This window comes from Eleutherodactylus coqui, chromosome 2, assembly GCF_035609145.1.
Source record: "Eleutherodactylus coqui strain aEleCoq1 chromosome 2, aEleCoq1.hap1, whole genome shotgun sequence".
In the NCBI taxonomy this organism is placed as follows: domain Eukaryota; kingdom Metazoa; phylum Chordata; class Amphibia; order Anura; family Eleutherodactylidae; genus Eleutherodactylus; species Eleutherodactylus coqui.
The window spans coordinates 344,496,503-344,506,540 of record NC_089838.1 but is presented as its reverse complement, the minus strand read 5'-3'; the positions used below and the strand labels follow the sequence as shown (position 1 = coordinate 344,506,540).

Below are 10,038 nucleotides of genomic sequence, written 5' to 3'. Positions count from 1 at the left end.
TAACAAAATCCTGATGGGGGTCTTCTATAGACCACCAAAAGCAACAGAAGAAACTGAAACCCGAGGCCTCCATGTAGAATCCGCAGCGGGTCCCTCCTGTCCCGCGGACATCAGGCATTAAATCAGAATAAACTTACCCGCAGCGGACCGGGCAGGTCTTCTCTTCCTTGCGGCCGGATCTTCTTTCTTCGGCCCGGCGGATGGGCTCGGCACTCCGGCCGTGTGCCTGCGCCGTACACATTCGCCGGGCCGAAGAAAGAAGATCCTGCTGCGAAGGAAGGAAGATCTGCATCACCCGGAGCAGGTGAGTGTAATTCGGGCGCAGGTCTCCTGCGGATCCGGACGGCTCCCATAGGCTTCAGTAGAGACCCGTGCCTGAATGGAGCGTGGCCATTTTTTTTTCATGCTACAGGATTTTTTTAATTCACTTTTATTGACCATCCGCGGGTATTTATCTACCCACGGGTGGTCAATGCATCCCGATGGGGAGCGGATCCGCGGGCGGGTCATTCACTGTGGATTTAAAATCTTCTTTTCCTTATGGACATGAGGCCTAAAGGCAGATAGAAGAGGTGTCAGACCGCAACGAAGTAATTATCATGGGGGACTTTAATTACCCAGGTATAACATGGGAAAACGAAACCTGCAAATCTCACAGGGGTGATAAGTTCTTGAGATCAATTAAAGATAACTACCTGAACCAACTTGTGCGGGAACCAACAAGAGGGAGGGCCATTCTGGACTTAGTACTAACTAACAAACCGGACAGAATCATGGGGGTACAGGTTGAGGGGCACTTGGGGAACAGCGACCACAATATAATCAACTTCCAGCTGTCATTCAATAGGAAGCCTTATCAGGGAGCGACAAAGAAACTAAACTTTAGTAAAGCAAAATGTGATGAGCTTAGAACTACTATCGGTAACATTAATTGGGACAACATCCTCAAAAATATCAGTACAGACGACAAATGGGAGGAGTTTAAAAGGATCCTAATCACCTCATGTGAGCAGTTCATTCCCTTTAAAAATAAAAGAAACTCAAGTAAAAGGAAACCAATGTGGCTCGACAAGACGGTAAGAGGGGCAATAAACGAAAAGAAGAAAGTGTTCAAACTACTAAAGCAACAAGGCAGCGAAGAAGCGCTAAAATCATACAGGGAAAAAAACAAAATATGCAAAGATACGATCAAAGGAGGAGGCAGAAAGACGGATCGCCAAAGAGAGCAAAAACAACCCGGAACTAGTCTACAACTATAGTAACAGCAAAAGGATTTGCAGGGAGAGCGCTGGCCCTTTAACAAATAATGCAGGAGAAATCATTGAAGATGATGGAGGGGGGGGGGGGGGGGGCAAATCTATTAAATAGTTTCAAGTGTATTCACGAAGAAAAAAAGAAATTTCACACGAGATGCAGGGGAATAAAACGAACGCCCGCTAAATATCTCATACCCAACGCAGGAGGAGTGCGGAGCAGTCTAATAAATAAATGGCCAGGCGTTCTAAGGGAACTCAGCGATGTGATAGCTAGGCTACTATATCCAATATTTAGGGACTCTACTGGGACCGGGGCCGGACCGCTGGACTGGCGCATTGCCAATGTAGTTTCAATATACAAAAGAGGTCCAAAAGTGAGCCTGGTGACTACAGGCCGGAAGCTAAACTAATACATGGAATGAGGGACTGGAATACCCAGAGAGGCACCAAAACTGGGATTATTCACCCCGGAAAACAGACGGCTGAGGGGCGACCAAATAACCATGTATAAGTACATGAGGGGACAACACAAGGATCTCTCCCAGGATCTGTTTATACCCAGGACCACGACGGTAACAAGAGGGCATCCGCTACGATTAGAGAAAGCAGGTTTCATCACCAACACAGAAGAGGGTTCTTTACTGTAAGAGCAGTGAGACTGTGGAACTCTCTGCCTGAGGATGTGGTGATGGCAGGATCCATAGAGGAGTTTAAGAGGGACTAATTGTTAATCCGGGTATACAGGCAGGTAGGTACATACGGGTCGCCAACGCGCACACACGGGTCACCAGCGCGCACACACACACACACACATATACGTACAGGTCACCAGCACCTGCCCTCCCACACACACAGGTCACCAGCAGCTGCGCGCATGCACGCACACCCCCCACCCCCCCGGCTGACTACCACACATATGTATACAGCGCGGCCACACACACGCGGCCACACACACGCGGCCACACACACGCGGCCACACACACACGCACATTATAACCCCCATCCGGGCGGCACACTGAGGGATTATAATCTCCAGCACATTATATAACCCCCGTCCGGGCGGCATACTAGGGGATTATAATCTCCAGCACATTATATAACCCCCGTCCGGGCGGCACATTGAGGGATTATAATCTCCAGCACATTATATAACCCCCGTCCGGGCGGCACACTAGATGATTATAATCTCCAGCACATTATATAACCCCCGTCCGGGCGGCACACTGAGGGATTATAATCTCCAGCACATTATATAACCCCCGTCCGGGCGGCACACTGAGGGATTATAATCTCCAGCACATTATATAACCCCCGTCCGGGCGGCACACTGAGGGATTATAATCTCCAGCACATTATATAACCCCCGTCCGGGCGGCACACTAGATGATTATAATCTCCAGCACATTATATAACCCCCGTCCGGGCGGCATACTAGAGGGATTATAATCTCCAGCACATTATATAACCCCCGTCCGGGCGGCACACTGAGGGATTATAATCTCCAGCACATTATATAACCCCCGTCCGGGCGGCACACTGAGGGATTATAATCTCCAGCACATTATATAACCCCCGTCCGGGCGGCACACTGAGGGATTATAATCTCCAGCACATTATATAACCCCCGTCCGGGCGGCACACTGAGGGATTATAATCTCCAGCACATTATATAACCCCCGTCCGGGCGGCACACTGAGGGATTATAATCTCCAGCACATTATATAACCCCCGTCCGGGCGGCACACTAGGGGATTATAATCTCCAGCACATTATAACCCCCGTCCAGGCGGCACACTGAGGGATTATAATCTCCAGCACATTATATAACCCCCGTCCGGGCGGCACACTGAGGGATTATAATCTCCAGCACATTATATAACCCCCGTCCGGGCAGCACACTGAGGGATCATAATCTCCAGCACATTATATAACCACCCGTCCGGGCGGCACACTAGGGGACTATAATCTCCAGCACATTATAACCCCCATTCGGGCGGCACACTGAGGGATTATAATCTCCGACACGCTGACCCTCTATCTTGCAGTATACGGTACATCAGGCAGGGGTGACAGTGGTTGTTATATATTATACTGCTGAGGTAACATGAAAGCTGTGCTGTGATTGGTTGTTATATATTATACTGCTGAGGTAACATGAAAGCTGTGCTGTGATTGGTTGTTATATATTATACTGCTGAGGTAACATGAAAGCTGTGCTGTGATTGGTTGTTATATATTATACTGCTGAGGTAACATGAAAGCTGCGCTGTGATTGGTTGTTATATATTATACTGAGGTAACATGAAAGCTGCGCTATGATTGGTTGTTATATATTATACTGCTGAGGTAACATGAAAGCTGTGCTGTGATTGGTTGTTATATATTATACTGCTGAGGTAACATGAAAGCTGCGCTGTGATTGGTTGTTATATATTATACTGAGGTAACATGAAAGCTGCGCTATGATTGGTTGTTATATATTATACTGCTGAGGTAACATGAAAGCTGCGCTGTGATTGGTTGTTATATATTATACTAAGGTAACATGAAAGCTGCACTGTGATTGGTTGTTATATATTATACCGCTGAGGTAACATGAAAGCTGTGCTGTGATTGGTTGTTATATATTATACCGCTGAGGTAACATGAAAGCTGCGCTGTGATTGGTTGTTATATATTATACTACTGAGGTAACATGAAAGCTGCTCTGTGATTGGTTGTTATATATTATACTGCTGAGGTAACATGAAAGCTGCGCTGTGATTGGTTGTTATATATTATACTGAGGTAACATGAAAGCTGCGCTGTGATTGGTTGTTATATATTATACTGAGGTAACATGAAAGCTGCGCTGTGATTGGTTGTTATATATTATACTGAGGTAACATGAAAGCTGTGCTGTGATTGGTTGTTATATATTATACTGAGGTAACATGAAAGCTGCGCTGTGATTGGTTGTTATATATTATACTGAGGTAACATGAAAGCTGCGCTGTGATTGGTTGTTATATATTATACTGAGGTAACATGAAAGCTGTGCTGTGATTGGTTGTTATATATTATACTGCTGAGGTAACATGAAAGCTGCGCTGTGATTGGTTGTTATATATTATACCGCTGAGGTAACATGAAAGCTGCGCTATGATTGGTTGTTATATATTATACTGCTGAGGTAACATGAAAGCTGCGCTGTGATTGGTTGATATATTATACTGAGGTAACATGAAAGCTGTGCTGTGATTGGTTGATATATTATACTGAGGTAACATGAAAGCTGCGCTGTGATTGGTTGTTATATATTATACTGAGGTAACATGAAAGCTGTGCTGTGATTGGTTGTTATATATTATACTGAGGTAACATGAAAGCTGCGCTGTGATTGGTTGTTATATATTATACTGAGGTAACATGAAAGCTGCGCTGTGATTGGTTGTTATATATTATACTGAGGTAACATGAAAGCTGCACTGTGATTGGTTGTTATATATTATACTGCTGAGGTAACATGAAAGCTGCGCTGTGATTGGTTGTTATATATTATACTGAGGTAACATGAAAGCTGCGCTGTGATTGGTTGTTATATATTATACTGAGGTAACATGAAAGCTCCGCTGTGATTGGTTGTTATATATTATACTGCTGAGGTAACATGAAAGCTGCGCTGTGATTGGTTGTTATATATTATACTGAGGTAACATGAAAGCTGCGCTGTGATTGGTTGTTATATATTATACTGCTGAGGTAACATGAAAGCTGTGCTGTGATTGGTTGTTATATATTATACTGCTGAGGTAACATGAAAGCTGTGCTGTGATTGGTTGTTATATATTATACTGAGGTAACATGAAAGCTGCGCTGTGATTGGTTGTTATATATTATACTGAGGTAACATGAAAGCTGCGCTGTGATTGGTTGTTATATATTATACTGCTGAGGTAACATGAAAGCTGTGCTGTGATTGGTTGTTATATATTATACTGCTGAGGTAACATGAAAGCTGTGCTGTGATTGGTTGTTATATATTATACTGAGGTAACATGAAAGCTGCGCTGTGATTGGTTGTTATATATTATACTGAGGTAACATGAAAGCTGCGCTGTGATTGGTTGTTATATATTATACTGCTGAGGTAACATGAAAGCTGTGCTGTGATTGGTTGTTATATATTATACTGAGGTAACATGAAAGCTGTGCTGTGATTGGTTGTTATATATTATACTGAGGTAACATGAAAGCTGCTCTGTGATTGGTTGTTATATATTATACCGCTGAGGTAACAAGAAAGCTGCTCTGTGATTGGTTGTTATATATTATACCGCTGAGGTAACATGAAAGCTGCGCTGTGATTGGTTGTTATATATTATACCGCTGAGGTAACATGAAAGCTGTGCTGTGATTGGTTGTTATATATTATACCGCTGAGGTAACATGAAAGCTGCGCTGTGATTGGTTGTTATATATTATACTGAGGTAACATGAAAGCTGTGCTGTGATTGGTTGTTATATATTATACTGCTGAGGTAACATGAAAGCTGTGCTGTGATTGGTTGTTATATATTATACTGAGGTAACATGAAAGCTGCGCTGTGATTGGTTGTTATATATTATACCGCTGAGGTAACATGAAAGCTGCGCTATGATTGGTTGTTATATATTATACTGCTGAGGTAACATGAAAGCTGTGCTGTGATTGGTTGTTATATATTATACTGAGGTAACATGAAAGCTGCGCTGTGATTGGTTGTTATATATTATACTGAGGTAACATGAAAGCTGCGCTGTGATTGGTTGTTATATATTATACTGAGGTTACATGAAAGCTGTGCTGTGATTGGTTGTTATATATTATACTGAGGTAACATGAAAGCTGCGCTGTGATTGGTTGTTATATATTATACTGCTGAGGTAACATGAAAGCTGCGCTGTGATTGGTTGTTATATATTATACTGAGGTAACATGAAAGCTGCGCTGTGATTGGTTGTTACATATTATACTGCTGAGGTAACATGAAGGCTGTGCTGTGATTGGCTGTTATATATTATACTGCTGAGGTAACATGAAAGCTGCGCTGTGATTGGTTGTTATATATTATACTGAGGTAACATGAAAGCTGTGCTGTGATTGGTTGTTATATATTATACTGCTAAGGTAACATGAAAGCTGCGCTGTGATTGGTTGTTATATATTATACTGCTGAGGTAACATGAAAGCTGCGCTGTGATTGGTTGTTATATATTATACTGCTGAGGTAACAAAAGCTGTGCTGTGATTGGTTGTTATATATTATACTGAGGTAACATGAAAGCTGTGCTGTGATTGGTTGTTATATATTATACTGCTGAGGTAACATGAAAGCTGCGCTGTGATTGGTTGTTATGTATTATACTGCTGAGGTAACATGAAAGCTGTGCTGTGATTGGTTGTTATATATTATACTGAGGTAACATGAAAGCTGTGCTGTGATTGGTTGTTATATATTATACTGCTGAGGTAACAAAAGCTGCGCTGTGATTGGTTGTTATATATTATACTGCTGAGGTAACATGAAAGCTGTGCTGTGATTGGTTGTTATATATTATACTGAGGTAACATGAAAGCTGTGCTGTGATTGGTTGTTATATATTATACTGAGGTAACATGAAAGCTGCGCTGTGATTGGTTGTTATATTATACTGCTGAGGTAACATGAAAGCTGCGCTGTGATTGGTTGTTATATATTATACTGAGGTAACATGAAAGCTGCGCTGTGATTGGTTGTTACATATTATACCGCTGAGGAAACATGAAAGCTGTGCTGTGATTGGTTGTTATATATTATACTGAGGTAACATGAAAGCTGCGCTGTGATTGGTTGTTATATATTATACTGAGGTAACATGAAAGCTGCGCTGTGATTGGTTGTTATATATTATACTGAGGTAACATGTAAGCTGCGCTGTGATTGGTTGTTATATATTATACTGAGGTAACATGAAAGCTGCTCTGTGATTGGTTGCTATATATTATACTGCTGAGGTAACATGAAAGCTGCGCTGTGATTGGTTGTTATATTATACTGCTGAGGTAACATGAAAGCTGCTCTGTGATTGGTTGCTATATATTATACTGCTGAGGTAACATGAAAGCTGCTCTGTGATTGGTTGCTATATATTATATCGCTGAGGAAACATGAAAGCTGCGCTGCGATTGGTTGTTATATATTATACCGCTGAGGTAACATGAAAGCTGTGCTGTGATTGGTTGATATATTATACTGAGGTAACATGAAAGCTGCGCTGTGATTGGTTGTTATATATTATACTGAGGTTACATGAAAGCTGTGCTGTGATTGGTTGATATATTATACTGAGGTAACATGAAAGCTGTGCTGTGATTGGTTGTTATATTTTATACTGAGGTAACATGAAAGCTGCGCTGTGATTGGTTGTTATATATTATACTGAGGTAACATGAAAGCTGCGCTGTGATTGGTTGTTATATATTATACTGAGGTTACATGAAAGCTGCTCTGTGATTGGTTGTTATATATTATACTGCTGAGGTAACATGAAAGCTGTGCTGTGATTGGTTGTTATATATTATACTGAGGTAACATGAAAGCTGCACTGTGATTGGTTGTTATATATTATACTGCTGAGGTAACATGAAAGCTGCACTGTGATTGGTTGTTATATATTATACTACTGAGGTAACATGAAAGCTCCGCTGTGATTGGTTGTTATATATTATACTGCTGAGGTAACATGAAAGCTGCGCTGTGATTGGTTGTTATATATTATACTGAGGTAACATGAAAGCTGCGCTGTGATTGGTTGTTATATATTATACTGAGGTAACATGAAAGCTGTGCTGTGATTGGTTGTTATATATTATACTGAGGTAACATGAAAGCTGCGCTGTGATTGGTTGTTATATATTATACTGAGGTAACATGAAAGCTGCGCTGTGATTGGTTGTTATATATTATACTGAGGTAACATGAAAGCTGCACTGTGATTGGTTGTTATATATTATACTGCTGAGGTAACATGAAAGCTGCGCTGTGATTGGTTGTTATATATTATACTGAGGTAACATGAAAGCTGCGCTGTGATTGGTTGTTATATATTATACTGAGGTAACATGAAAGCTCCGCTGTGATTGGTTGTTATATATTATACTGCTGAGGTAACATGAAAGCTGCGCTGTGATTGGTTGTTATATATTATACTGAGGTAACATGAAAGCTGCGCTGTGATTGGTTGTTATATATTATACTGCTGAGGTAACATGAAAGCTGTGCTGTGATTGGTTGTTATATATTATACTGCTGAGGTAACATGAAAGCTGTGCTGTGATTGGTTGTTATATATTATACTGAGGTAACATGAAAGCTGCGCTGTGATTGGTTGTTATATATTATACTGAGGTAACATGAAAGCTGCGCTGTGATTGGTTGTTATATATTATACTGCTGAGGTAACATGAAAGCTGTGCTGTGATTGGTTGTTATATATTATACTGCTGAGGTAACATGAAAGCTGTGCTGTGATTGGTTGTTATATAATATACTGAGGTAACATGAAAGCTGCGCTGTGATTGGTTGTTATATATTATACTGAGGTAACATGAAAGCTGCGCTGTGATTGGTTGTTATATATTATACTGCTGAGGTAACATGAAAGCTGTGCTGTGATTGGTTGTTATATATTATACTGAGGTAACATGAAAGCTGTGCTGTGATTGGTTGTTATATATTATACTGAGGTAACATGAAAGCTGCTCTGTGATTGGTTGTTATATATTATACCGCTGAGGTAACAAGAAAGCTGCTCTGTGATTGGTTGTTATATATTATACCGCTGAGGTAACATGAAAGCTGCGCTGTGATTGGTTGTTATATATTATACCGCTGAGGTAACATGAAAGCTGTGCTGTGATTGGTTGTTATATATTATACCGCTGAGGTAACATGAAAGCTGTGCTGTGATTGGTTGTTATATATTATACCGCTGAGGTAACATGAAAGCTGCGCTGTGATTGGTTGTTATATATTATACTGAGGTAACATGAAAGCTGTGCTGTGATTGGTTGTTATATATTATACTGCTGAGGTAACATGAAAGCTGTGCTGTGATTGGTTGTTATATATTATACTGAGGTAACATGAAAGCTGCGCTGTGATTGGTTGTTATATATTATACCGCTGAGGTAACATGAAAGCTGCGCTATGATTGGTTGTTATATATTATACTGCTGAGGTAACATGAAAGCTGTGCTGTGATTGGTTGTTATATATTATACTGAGGTAACATGAAAGCTGCGCTGTGATTGGTTGTTATATATTATACTGAGGTAACATGAAAGCTGCGCTGTGATTGGTTGTTATATATTATACTGAGGTTACATGAAAGCTGTGCTGTGATTGGTTGTTATATATTATACTGAGGTAACATGAAAGCTGCGCTGTGATTGGTTGTTATATATTATACTGCTGAGGTAACATGAAAGCTGCGCTGTGATTGGTTGTTATATATTATACTGAGGTAACATGAAAGCTGCGCTGTGATTGGTTGTTATATATTATACTGCTGAGGTAACATGAAAGCTGGGCTGTGATTGGCTGTTATATATTATACTGCTGAGGTAACATGAAAGCTGCGCTGTGATTGGTTGTTATATATTATACTGAGGTAACATGAAAGCTGTGCTGTGATTGGTTGTTATATATTATACTGCTGAGGTAACATGAAAGCTGCGCTGTGATTGGTTGTTATGTATTATACTGCTGAGGTAACATGA

General features: G+C 40.9%; 1 protein-coding gene across 4 annotated transcripts in view; it reads right to left on the bottom strand.

Annotated features, from left to right (window-relative positions):
* The window catches only part of EPHB4 (EPH receptor B4), a 36,121-nt gene that overhangs the window by 14,057 nt on the left and 12,026 nt on the right, over positions 1-10,038 (bottom strand). The gene's annotated exons all lie outside the window — the stretch shown is intronic.